An 11,384-nucleotide genomic window follows, 5' to 3' on the forward strand; every position below is an offset into this window, starting at 1 on the left:
AGGACTGTGAATCCTTGTGATCCTTTTGGTTGGCATCTTTGTTGGCTCAGGAAGCACTCATAACCGTCTTTCTATATATATATATATATAGATATAGATATAGATATATATATATATATATATACATATATATATTATATATATATATATATATAAGGGGAGGTTCCGTTAAAGGAGTTGGAAAGCAGGCAGGATCTAAAGAGAATTTCAGCGCAAGTTATATAATCGCCTTGTCTAGATGGAGCTGTAAGACTTAAGGAAAGCGCAAGATTTCACCACCACCGCCATTAACATCAGAGAAGAAACAGTTTCAGCTATATAATTCTCAAGTGGCAAACAGATGACGAGGAGGCACAAGCAGCAAGAAAATGCGATCACAGGGTCAAACAAGGGACAGAATGGAGACATTTATTTTAATGAAACATCATTTCGTTTGAAACTAAAACTGCTTGTTTGTCAAATTATCGACGTCACACTGACGTAATAGATATAATTGTTTAATTGCACAGTTTATATGACTGTCGCTAACGAGTTAATGCATTAAGTCCAATGGCGCGTAAGCGACCGGACAAGCTGAAACTGTAAAACTCCACTGAAGAAGACATTAAAGTCGAAACCGGTCCGGATAATGGCTTGTTTTAGTTGAGACGGCTGGATCGACACCCAGCCATAAGTGCCATCCTTAATTTCCACTGCGAAACCGCAAGGGAGGTTCCGTTAAAGGAGTTGGGAAGCAGGCAGGATCTAGACCCCCTCTCCTGGCAAGAGAATTTCAGTGCAAGTTATATATGGGCTGAAGTCGAATGCAGTTTTATTTTACTTTTTTTCCCGCAATAGTAGGCGTTACTCCAGTGCAGTGCAGGCACAACGTTTCCCCAAAATAACTCCAAAATATCGACAAGTGTTACACAGGGTAAGGAATAAAAAAAAACAAAAGAATATTAAATGCATGAGAGAAAAAAGGCTAGAAAGAAGCAAAGAGGCAGATGATAAAACGCTTAGAGTCGGAGCCTACCCTATGTGGAACATGATCTTGGTGTGCTGTTGGCACTCAAATGTTCACAGCGACAAGGTGGTGTCCAGCCACTCGTCACGTTTGACGTCTACCACGCACGGACAGAAAAAGGCAACCAGTATTTTCTGTTGATTCAGACTGACATCAGGAATAGGCTGATCTTGTTTATTGTATACTTAATGACGTACAAGGCGATCACTGATTTTAGGCTCAGTCACTGAGCAAGTGCTTAAAGAAGCTAAGGTAGGCGTTGAACAGAATGCGTCAAGAAAACTAAGTAGAAAAACAGAGCATTGGGAAAAAAAGAAACTTGCGGGAGACAAACGTTAAGAGCAGGAGCCGACCCTGGGTGTGGAACATACTACCTGCATAAGCAAATAAGTGTTGACAGAGAGAAGGTGGTATTCAACTATACTCTTCACATTTCCCGACCATTAAGAGGGCGAATGTGTTCTTCTTGAATCAAAGCACCAGAATATACTATGTAACGAAATATCGGAAATAAGGTTTCAGCTGGCAAGTCCAATAATACAGAGGAACAAGAAATTGATTTCACTTGAGGACATCGAGAGAACACAATAGGCCCTTTCACTCAAGCGCTCCAATAGTATCCCACTTCCCGTAGCATTGGAGCCTTAGCCGTTCAATTATTGAATTTCCAACCTTCCCCCTCCTCTTCCCTGCCCACCGTTATCACGACAAAAGAAAAAAAATCATATCCTGATCTTCAAGGTTGCATCTCACTTATTTTCTATTTCTGGTAGCCAAATTTTTCCGCAGGAAGTAAACTGATTTTAGATATTTGCAAGATAAAACTAGCCTCTAGAAAAGCCCGTCACCAAAAAAAGTCAAATAAATGAAATGATCAACCTTAGTTTGATCTACTGACCACACCTTCCATCGAAAGGCTTTCAAGAAGCAACCTACCCAGCTTTCCCTTCCCCACATCAGATATTCCTGCATAACGATATTTGCCATCAGTTCCACCTCAACTCAGTTAACCTTAAGGTTCCATAGGACCAAAACCATTCCTCCAAAGTCAATAAAATCCTAGACTGACTGGTTAATGAAACATTTCTCCAACATATATCGTAGCAGTTACTTACGGTTGGTCAGATTCTGACAAGTAAGGCCATACACCTTACTCCAAAATGGCCACCATTTCAGTATTCTTCAATTTCCATGCAAATTGGCCGTTATGGCCTCGTTCAAATTTAAATATTCTTTTGAATTTTACGTTTGAAAGCGAGGCCATAAGGACCAATTTGCATGGAAATAAAAGAATACTAAAATGGCGGCCATTTTGGAATAAGGTGTATTATCTCAAAGGTTGGTACTTGAGATGTCTTGGTCGCTCTTTTGGTTCTTTTCTACGATAAAAAACAAAATGCATTTCAATTTAACAAGTATGAAAATTTGTCCGACACTCACATGGTTAACCAACCTCGTTCCCCGGGTCTCTCTTCTTTGCCTCCACTGTCGTTTTTCTCAACGACAATGGAGGCAGAGAAACCATTTATTATAGCTTATTAATTGGCTTAAAAATAACAACAAAAGGAAACGAAAAAGTAGGATGTATGATAAGGGAAGGTCACGCATGGTCAACATGTGAGACAGACAAGACTGTACAGTTGGGGCAGCCTGCAGGGAGAAACGGAAAGTTTCTTAGTAGTCGCTAAGGAGTACCAAGCACTTCGCGCCAACTACGGGAACGCGAAAAATGAGAAACAGCCCGGTTTCACCACTACATAGGATGTGCCAGAGTAACGATGAGACGGTAACACACTTGGTGTGCGAATGCAGCACGATAGCATAGTCAGAATACAAAGGCAGCAATGACAGTGTAGGCACAGCAGTTCACTGGAGCCTGGCAAAGAAGTACGCACTACAAAATGCATAGAAATGGTACAATTACAGGGCAGATGCAGCGAGCGAAAATAATGAGGTGAAACTGCTCTGGGACTTAAACATGATGAGGATCCAAGCAAGGAGGCGTGGCATTGTCCTGGTGAAGAAACTGGATAAAGAGTGCATAATAATAGATGTTGCGATCCCTGCAGACTCTACATCTTGGAATAAGGAAGAGGAAAAACGGACAAGTACGGAGAGTTAACCTGGGAACTGAAGAGGATATGGCAAGTGAAAACAAAGGTGGTACCAATTGTGATTGGAAAAACTCTGGGAACAGTTACAAAGATGTATCGGGTATTTCTGGCAGACTGGAAAGAGATGTATCGTTCGAGATGATCCAGAAAGTGAGTTTACTTGAAATAGCTCATATTCTCAGGAAGGTCATCTTATAGAAGGAAAGGAAATCGGAACTCAAGGATGAATTGAATAGTCCTTTGATTGTTGCTGACCCTAGCTATTTGGGTGCGGTCCTGCCTCAACCAAGTACCATACCCCAACGAGAATTATAGTTGTGTTGGATGAGATATATAATAATAATTGGGCGGGCAGCACTCTTATTTTCAACAAAATGATATATGACTTGAATGATATTTTGCGACGCCGGCATCGCGAGGTCACGGGTTCAAACCCCGTTGAATTCTTGAATTTTTCAGGCTTCTCTAAGCAATTGCGAGGATCACGGCTTCACTTTATTTCCTATCCACAGTTCAATATAGGATTCATTTCATATAACATTTTGTTCGTTAATTCATTAATCACGGGAACATTTGAACCCACAAATGAGTAGCTCCCAACATCAGTGGCTTCAAAGCCCAGTTGCTTAGAGTGTCGCACCGGCATCGCAAGGTCACGGTTTCAAACTCCGTTGAAGTCCTGAATTTTTCAGGCTTCTTTACGCAATTGCTAACATTGCGTTCACAGCTGCGACTTGATCTTATTTTGGCTTGGAAGGTGGGATCCCTGCAATGCCAATAATATTGTCAGCTTAACGTCCATTTGAGGGATCCTTACAACTTTTTGTCAAACTATATCAAAATTCAGAAGAACCCGTGTCTAATGCGGGCAGGCCGATCTTTTTGTCAGGATACCAAACAAAAAATTGGGTTTACCATATTTTTCGGAAGTTGGAAGTTCGTAACAATTTTTCTGTAGCCTCGAGCGACCCGGCCCCAAGTTGAAACGTTGCGAAAACACTTTTAACTACCTTAAGTAATAAATAGATTTAGACGCAAGTGGAGGAAATTAAATTGAGTTGTATTTTCCAAAGTCGACCTTCAACGAAAAAAAAATCCACTTTTGTTTATCTCTCAAGGAAATACCTTTATCCGAAAACATCGGAATTACCGTTCAATTCCCGTTTATTCAGTTCGGCTTTTCATTCAACGACAGTCACTGAGAGCGATATATCTAGGAGTTTTGGACGGAGCGAGAATTGGAAGAGAACGACTCTGCCGTCATGTTAACAATGTTCGTATCTAGACTTGTTCAGCCTTGCATTTTGCAAAAGACCAATTTGTGATATATCGTGTTGATTTTGGGAAGGATTTTGTCAACAAGGCTGCTGCTCGTTTTTAAAACATGACAAAAAGTTCATTGCTATTATTATTATTATTATTATTATTATTATTATTATTATTATTGAATAAACACATAAGTAAATAAAGCCGGTTCGCACTCGACGTTGATTATGATCAACTGAAGTATAATTCAGGCTTCCATACTCCATATAATTTTAATTCAATAGGCCATTTTCGAAATATCAAATATTCACCTTGATAGTGAGGCAGTGAGGACAAAAACAATAGACACATGTTGGAAGGAAAGGGAAAATATTTCCATATCATCCACTTTACTTTGTCTTTGTCCTCACCGCCTCAGTATCAAGCTGAATTTTAATGTATCGAGAGAGTCCTATAGGCCACTTCGGAAAATACCATAATACTCTTTGTTTGTCCCCCCAAATTTTGCATAAGCAATTTTTTTGTTTTCTCTTGGGACCGTTGTAAGTCCCAAGAGAAACTGGTGACAATGCTTATGCAAATATTAGGGGGACAAACAAAGAGTATTATGGTATTTTCCGAAGTGGCCTATTGGGGTTCTGTTGACATCTGCAAAAATTCAAATACAATAGGTAGGGTAACCCTCCAGTGTGTCACAAAATGGCACCGTATCGCTTGGCTGCCACGATTACCATCACTATGCTAGAGGCGAGAGGAGAACCAAGGATAGCTTCCGAGAATGGAAGAGACAAATCCAAATCTTCGGTCCATAAAACGATTAGGAGTTTCGAGACTTTCGTCTTCTCATACCACCACGTGTTCACCATTCTGTTCAATTACGCACTGTAGCTGTAACTAGTTTAACTGTTTCGCTCTATAAAATTGCGAGCGAACAAGTGCTTTTTAATCGGTTGAGAAAATTTTGCCCTTATGTTTTAAACACGTAATCGCAATGAGTTCTCGTAAAATTAGGGGGAAATCTCACTAGCTTGTCTTTTCAGAAGTTTGTTTAAAGCAACTAAACGTCATTTAAGTGTTGGAGCGGATCTTGCTTGAAGTTCGTCCTTTCTTGGTTGTATCGCCGTATTTTGCCGATTCTTTGAAACCTGGCGTGTTTCAATGAAGTACATCAAAATGTGAATGATCTCGTTTTCAGAGATAAAGTGGAATAAAGTACATAGCTAAAACTCTTCTTTGACCTTGAACTGACAAAGTGCTTTTTTAATGGCTTCAAATTTTAGCGTGATTCCTATTCGCTGGCTATTGACAGTTGACTCTGAAATGGCTTTTTTACTTTTCCATTCGCTCGCTGAGGGTGTGCTTGTTTTCTTTAAAACTCATGCGGTTCAAGAAAAATTCATTGCCAAACTGGTGAATTCCAAAGAAAAATTTCACTCGAAAAACCAATATCGTACTCATCGCTTTGTGATTCATGCGATATCGGTTTTTAGAGTAAAATTTACCGTGGAATTCGCTTATAATTCCATCATAATCGAACCCTATTGTGAACACGGCTTTTAAGTTCGGCATGTAGAGATTGGATCATGGTGGTAAATGTGGGATCATTGCCGACAGAAGAAACAAGTGGGTGCGGACCCCACATATCAATATTCAGAGACATGTATGACGATTTCAGGCTCTATAGATACTGTATTTTCCGATTTACAGTCGTTGTGTAAACTATATCCTGTCTCTCGCCGAAAGTGTTTTCCAACATAAATAAGGAGCTTAAGAAAGGACGACGTTTCGCCGGCTACGAGTACGTTATTTGAAACTGTAAGGCCCGTTCCAAACGCCGCTCCATCCATGCGCCGAACCTAACTGATGAGTTAAGAGCGGCGTTTAAATCAGTTTGGTTCGGCAGGTTAGGTTTGGAGCAGCCAGCAACATTACCTTCGGCAGGGTCTGTCGCACTATGCGACGTTGGAGCGGCGGCTGATTCACACAGCGCTCTTGTCATGTGTTGAACCTAACGCATAAATTGTGATAATTTATAATCTTACCACGCTACACTCCGAAGTTTTACCTGTACCTTGGCCCCTTTTCCATTGTATAGATTTCAGTTTGGTTCGACCCACGTACAGCGTATGAATCAGCCGTCGCTCCAAAGTCGCTCTTTAGTCGAACTTTATTGAGTTAGGTTCGGTACATGAGCGGAGCGGCGTTTAGATCGGGCCTAACTTAACGTTGCTGTAATCATTTCGCGATTAATCGATCGAAGTCGTTCGACATGGAAGATGTGTACCAACATTCCAGGAATACCATTGGTGTGAACAGTGTGGTTTTAAAGCGAGAAAATTTCAAATCTATCTGATCCGCTACTCACGTCCTCCACATAACCATTGACTGAGGTACCACGACATAACCTAAATTTCAGTCGATTCGCGTCGTTAGTAATACAGGTATGTTGAGAAGAAGCCAAAACAAAAGCCTTTAAATTAATGTCCATTGTGCGACTTGGAAAACTGAACAATGACTGCGAGGAAATAAGCGAAGAATGCTTCAGTGGTTTTCAAATTTGCTCCAGAGATTTACAATTTCAAAATGTAAATATAATGATTAGACTTTCGCGATTTTCCCATGGGTTTTCTAAATTGCTAAGATCACGATATTCATGAAAATGCTGCATTTCGTCTCAATTAAGGACTTCAGTTCTTACAATCTACAAACTAAGCAATGGGTAAGCGAAAAACTCAGAACAGTTGCCTACCTTGCGTTTTCGAAGCTTCTTAAATAGTGCGGCTAGTATGTAATGATATGAAGATCCTCTTGCTTAAACACAATGCAGTGAAGACTTGGCAAGATTTGAAGGTATCCGGTCAACTCGCCTACGTGCAAACTCCCCTACGCCAACTCGCCTACGCCCACTGGTGAATTCGCCTACGTCTGCTGGCGAATTTGATGACCATCATAGGTGAGTTCGTTGTTGCTCATAGTTGTGTAAAATGTGTTTGTTCTGCTCCCGATAGCAAAATGATTTCGATAGCCGACACGTACGAATTCAAGAATTATGGTCAGTCTCTTCGCAAAAGTTCGGTGTCTTGTGTATAGTAGGATCTTTCAGTGGTCTTAAACGGTGAACTGGATGAGTTGATAAAAAAAAGTTGTGGTCTTGTTTTGGTCGTTCCTTATTTCCCAGGTCCTTATAGAAGAGCTGAAGGAGCCATGTCCTGCCCTGCTTAAACCAGAAAATATTGCCAGAAGAAAATTCGCTCTACATCTCTGTTTGAGACACGCAAACTTAACTTCTGCGGCGACTGCTTACTTCCGGCTGTCAGATCACAGTCATGGTTAATACACAATCAACTATATCTTGTTCAAAGTGATGACGAGAAGGGATTTATTACTTCCGATAGAAGTCAAAACAAAAATAAACAATACAATTATTTTATTGTAAATGATACAACTCCTACTGACCACAGGCGGTTTCGGCGAACCTTGACAAGAATTTGGAGGAATGTTCCATTGAAATATACTTAAAAGGGTTAAGTCTCGCTCTCTTCGATTTTCTTGCAATTGCAATGAATAATATTCGGCACTTCAGGAAAAGAAGTACTGCCAACTTTCTCAGTCCGCTTATGTGTAATCCGTAAGATCCCAGTGAGAAGAATTTCAGCCGCAGACTTGCATCAGGAGTCAGTGAACTCATATAATACAACGTATCAAATACTCTACAGGGATGATAAAAGTAAGAACACAACCTGGACTGTCTACTAAACTGGGTACAAAATACTGGATAGTGAGGATGACAGGGTAAGGACATATTCCTACTGAAAACCATGAATCAGACTCTCTCCATAATCCACACGGGAAAGGCTGGCGTGTATCGTTAGGTTTGCTGAAATATCAGAATCAAGGATCAAGGATGGAGAAAGGGAGGATCAAGGATAAAGGATCAAGGATCAGGGAGCATCTAAAAAAAAATTTAAAAATTATGATAATAGTTTATTTCGCACGTTCTTGCAGTCAGAGACTGAATTACAAAGACGGGTCATATACTACAACGGATGCAATAGGTATATGAAATAGATTATGCGAAACACTCAATTGAATATTAAGAATCAAATAATAAACCATATTTCCCATGATATCAGGCCTTCCAGTGGGACTACTAATTAACTGCACATGCAGAATTCCCGGGCCAAACCGTTTAGGTCTTGGTATAAAAGAAATTGGGGAGGTTGTTCCCGATCGTAAATTATATAGTCTGAAATGAAACGAATTAAAACCTTGAATTTCCTGTGAGAGGTGCATTTTAATTTCAAAACAATTATTTGCACTAGAGCCTTTCACTGGGAAGAGACAGAGTTCACTAATCTGCGTAAATTTTTCACCAACGCTGACGGCAATTGAATTTTACTAAAACTAAAGTTGAAATGATATAGCCACGCATGCATGTTCCAATTTGATAACCAAGGTTATCGAATTTGGTCGTTTCGGGATCATATAAAATTTCCATTGTGTTTTCCCCAAATTTTCAGCACTGTATGATCACAAAGTCGCAGGTCAGTGGAGATATCCTAATGTCTCAAGGGGGCGAGAGTTCTCTCCTCAACAATTACGCTAGGGAATATATATTCCATGAACATCGGCTTTGCTGATTTGACACTTAAAGTAGAAAGAAATTTGCTCTTTCTATCTCAACAAATTACTTTTCCTACTTATCTAGCTGTTTCGCGGGAATCTATCTCTGATCCTGGATTCCTGATCCTTGATACTGACTTTCCAAGACTCAGTTTGGACGGGCATCCACTTAAAACCGAACTTTTCCATGCTTGTGAGAAAAATAAGGCTGAACTTTAAACGTTCTTGCCTTCACTATATTACGACTAACATATCATCATTACATATTGCATGGGTCCATTTCCATTTAGGAAACGATGGATGACATTTTCAGCAGACAGATATCCTGAGATACTGTGACAACGCGAGAGAAGCAATTTCGGAAGGGCATCACACTGCAAGCCTTCTAACTTCATTACACAGACTGCTGAGTTGCGATACTTTGCTGTAAAAGTACGGCGAACGCATTTCCAGAAAATAGGCGCGATCAAACAGGCAGTTATCAGCAAATGCTGCAATCTTGCCAGTCTTGCCAGGTGTTTTCCTTGGGCTTACTTAACTTGAGTTTGTTTAATTAAACATGTTTTTTGGGTGTGAACAGGGTATTAGTAGTGCTGTATCCGGTTCTCGGAAGCACTGGGGTAACAGAAAGCATCGTTGAATCATGTCGTCTGTTGATTCTAGACTCTACTGCGGTCATACAAGGGCGTAGCTGGGAGGGGGGGGGGGGGGGGGGGCTGGGATGCCCATGACTCCATTTTGTGAACCTTTTTTCAAGCAAACAACCTACAATATTCTGGTGGCGAAAACGCAACAATCTGGTGAGTACTCTCTGTTTGACACAGCGCGACCCCCTTTGGAAAAAGCCTGGCTACGCCCCTGTCATATTCGACCTCGAAATTAATGACTAGAAAATAGAGATAATCCAGATTGGATTTTGACATTTCCAACCGGAAGGAAACGATCAACAAGACAGTTGTGTCCTTCAGCCAACGTTAAATCATTGGAATTTGGGAGTTTGGTTCTGTACTGTAAAAAACACTACATCGAAACTTATTGATAGAGGAAATTACTTTTACCGCATATTTTTTTCTATTCTAATAGGTGAAAGCATATACGGGTTCATACTCGGGACGTAAGACGATTCTACTTTGAATGTGAACGGGGTTTATTTTAGTTGAAGTACCTTACTTTGTAATCTTAGGAACGAGGTATCTCCAGAGGAGAGTACCAACAAAATAAGGCGCCGGATAAGACATCAACATATGATTAATCTCAAATTCACTTGAGTTTCTGTCGCACTTAGCCTAAAAGGCCAGTATGAACTTGCCTTACGAAAAAGAAAAATCCACAAAACAATTGTTTTGGTTAAGGTGGGATTTTTCTAGTAGGAATTTGAATGTGACAATTTCCTGCGAGGTTTGTGTTAGGATAAAGGTGGTTTGAATTTTTTGTCCCTTTAGCTTTCTCTGTGTTACGCTTCAGTACCCGCGAGTTTAAAAGGTTTTTTACACAAAAGGCGAGGCACTTTGCTTATGCTGAGTTGCTTGTGCTTGTCTCTTTACTAAACCAATACAAAGCGAAGGCGATGGCATCCCCTCATTCCGTAATGTCTCTTCCATTTCGGTCGAGATTCGAATTAAGCCTGGTTCTCCGGCTGAAGCTTAAATTTATCTAACTTTAGTCAACTGTTTATTCCAGATAATTAAAGGGAACCGATTGATTTGTATTCTTAAGGTCAATCACATTTTATCACGTCTGATCTGAATGAGATTTGTACAAGAGCTCGCCATTACACCGCTTACTTGACATATCTCCCATGCACTCATATTGTCTTTTAAACAGCGTTTTCTCCTTACATACCTTCAAAATTTAGACGTCAAACAATCTTTGCGACAGCGGCTTAATATCCTCTTGATATGCCTGACGAGAGTAGCTGCTTGTGTAACTTCTCAGCTTGGAAGATCGAAGATATTCCGTCAACTGAATGGCATACCGATGATACAAAGGAAACAATCACGATTGAGCGCCGGATCCAATCTTGTTTAAGAATCGAAGGATCATCCGACGGAAACTTAAAAATAACTCAAATTGGCCAAGGAACGAACACAGCCAACCGTTCACATAATTTACCAAAAAATATCTTCCAGATACGAAAAAGCTGTAAAGGAGAAAGTTCAAAAGTCATGTCGTCCTTTGGGTCTCTCAGCGTGTGCCACATGGCACTCTTTGATTGGCCGGATTACGGTTGCACGTGGTCTGCTCGAGTTTGCTTGTTATTGAACCAATAAATAAGCTTTACTTTTCTTCGTTGGAATATCTTTGTCAAGTCTTTCGTGGGACAGTGACGGGATGTTACAGTCAGTGGCAAAAGTAGTTGGGGCGGTAATGTCAAG

General features: G+C 40.4%; 1 long non-coding RNA gene across 2 annotated transcripts; it reads right to left on the reverse strand.

Annotated features, from left to right (window-relative positions):
- Positions 1-466: 466 nt before the first annotated feature.
- On the reverse strand, positions 467-11,132 carry LOC138051709 (uncharacterized). Of its 2 annotated transcripts, none has more exons than XR_011132885.1 (3): positions 10,852-11,132; positions 2,122-2,385; positions 467-758 (listed from the first exon to the last, which is right to left on the reverse strand). It is a non-coding gene; the product is annotated as an uncharacterized lncRNA (long non-coding RNA). The 2 variants fall into 2 exon arrangements; XR_011132886.1 differs by lacking the exon at positions 467-758 and adding an exon at positions 1,041-1,140.
- Positions 11,133-11,384: the final 252 nt, after the last annotated feature.

Source organism: Montipora capricornis, chromosome 6, assembly GCF_036669925.1.
Source record: "Montipora capricornis isolate CH-2021 chromosome 6, ASM3666992v2, whole genome shotgun sequence".
Classification (NCBI taxonomy): Eukaryota; Metazoa; Cnidaria; class Anthozoa; order Scleractinia; family Acroporidae; genus Montipora; species Montipora capricornis.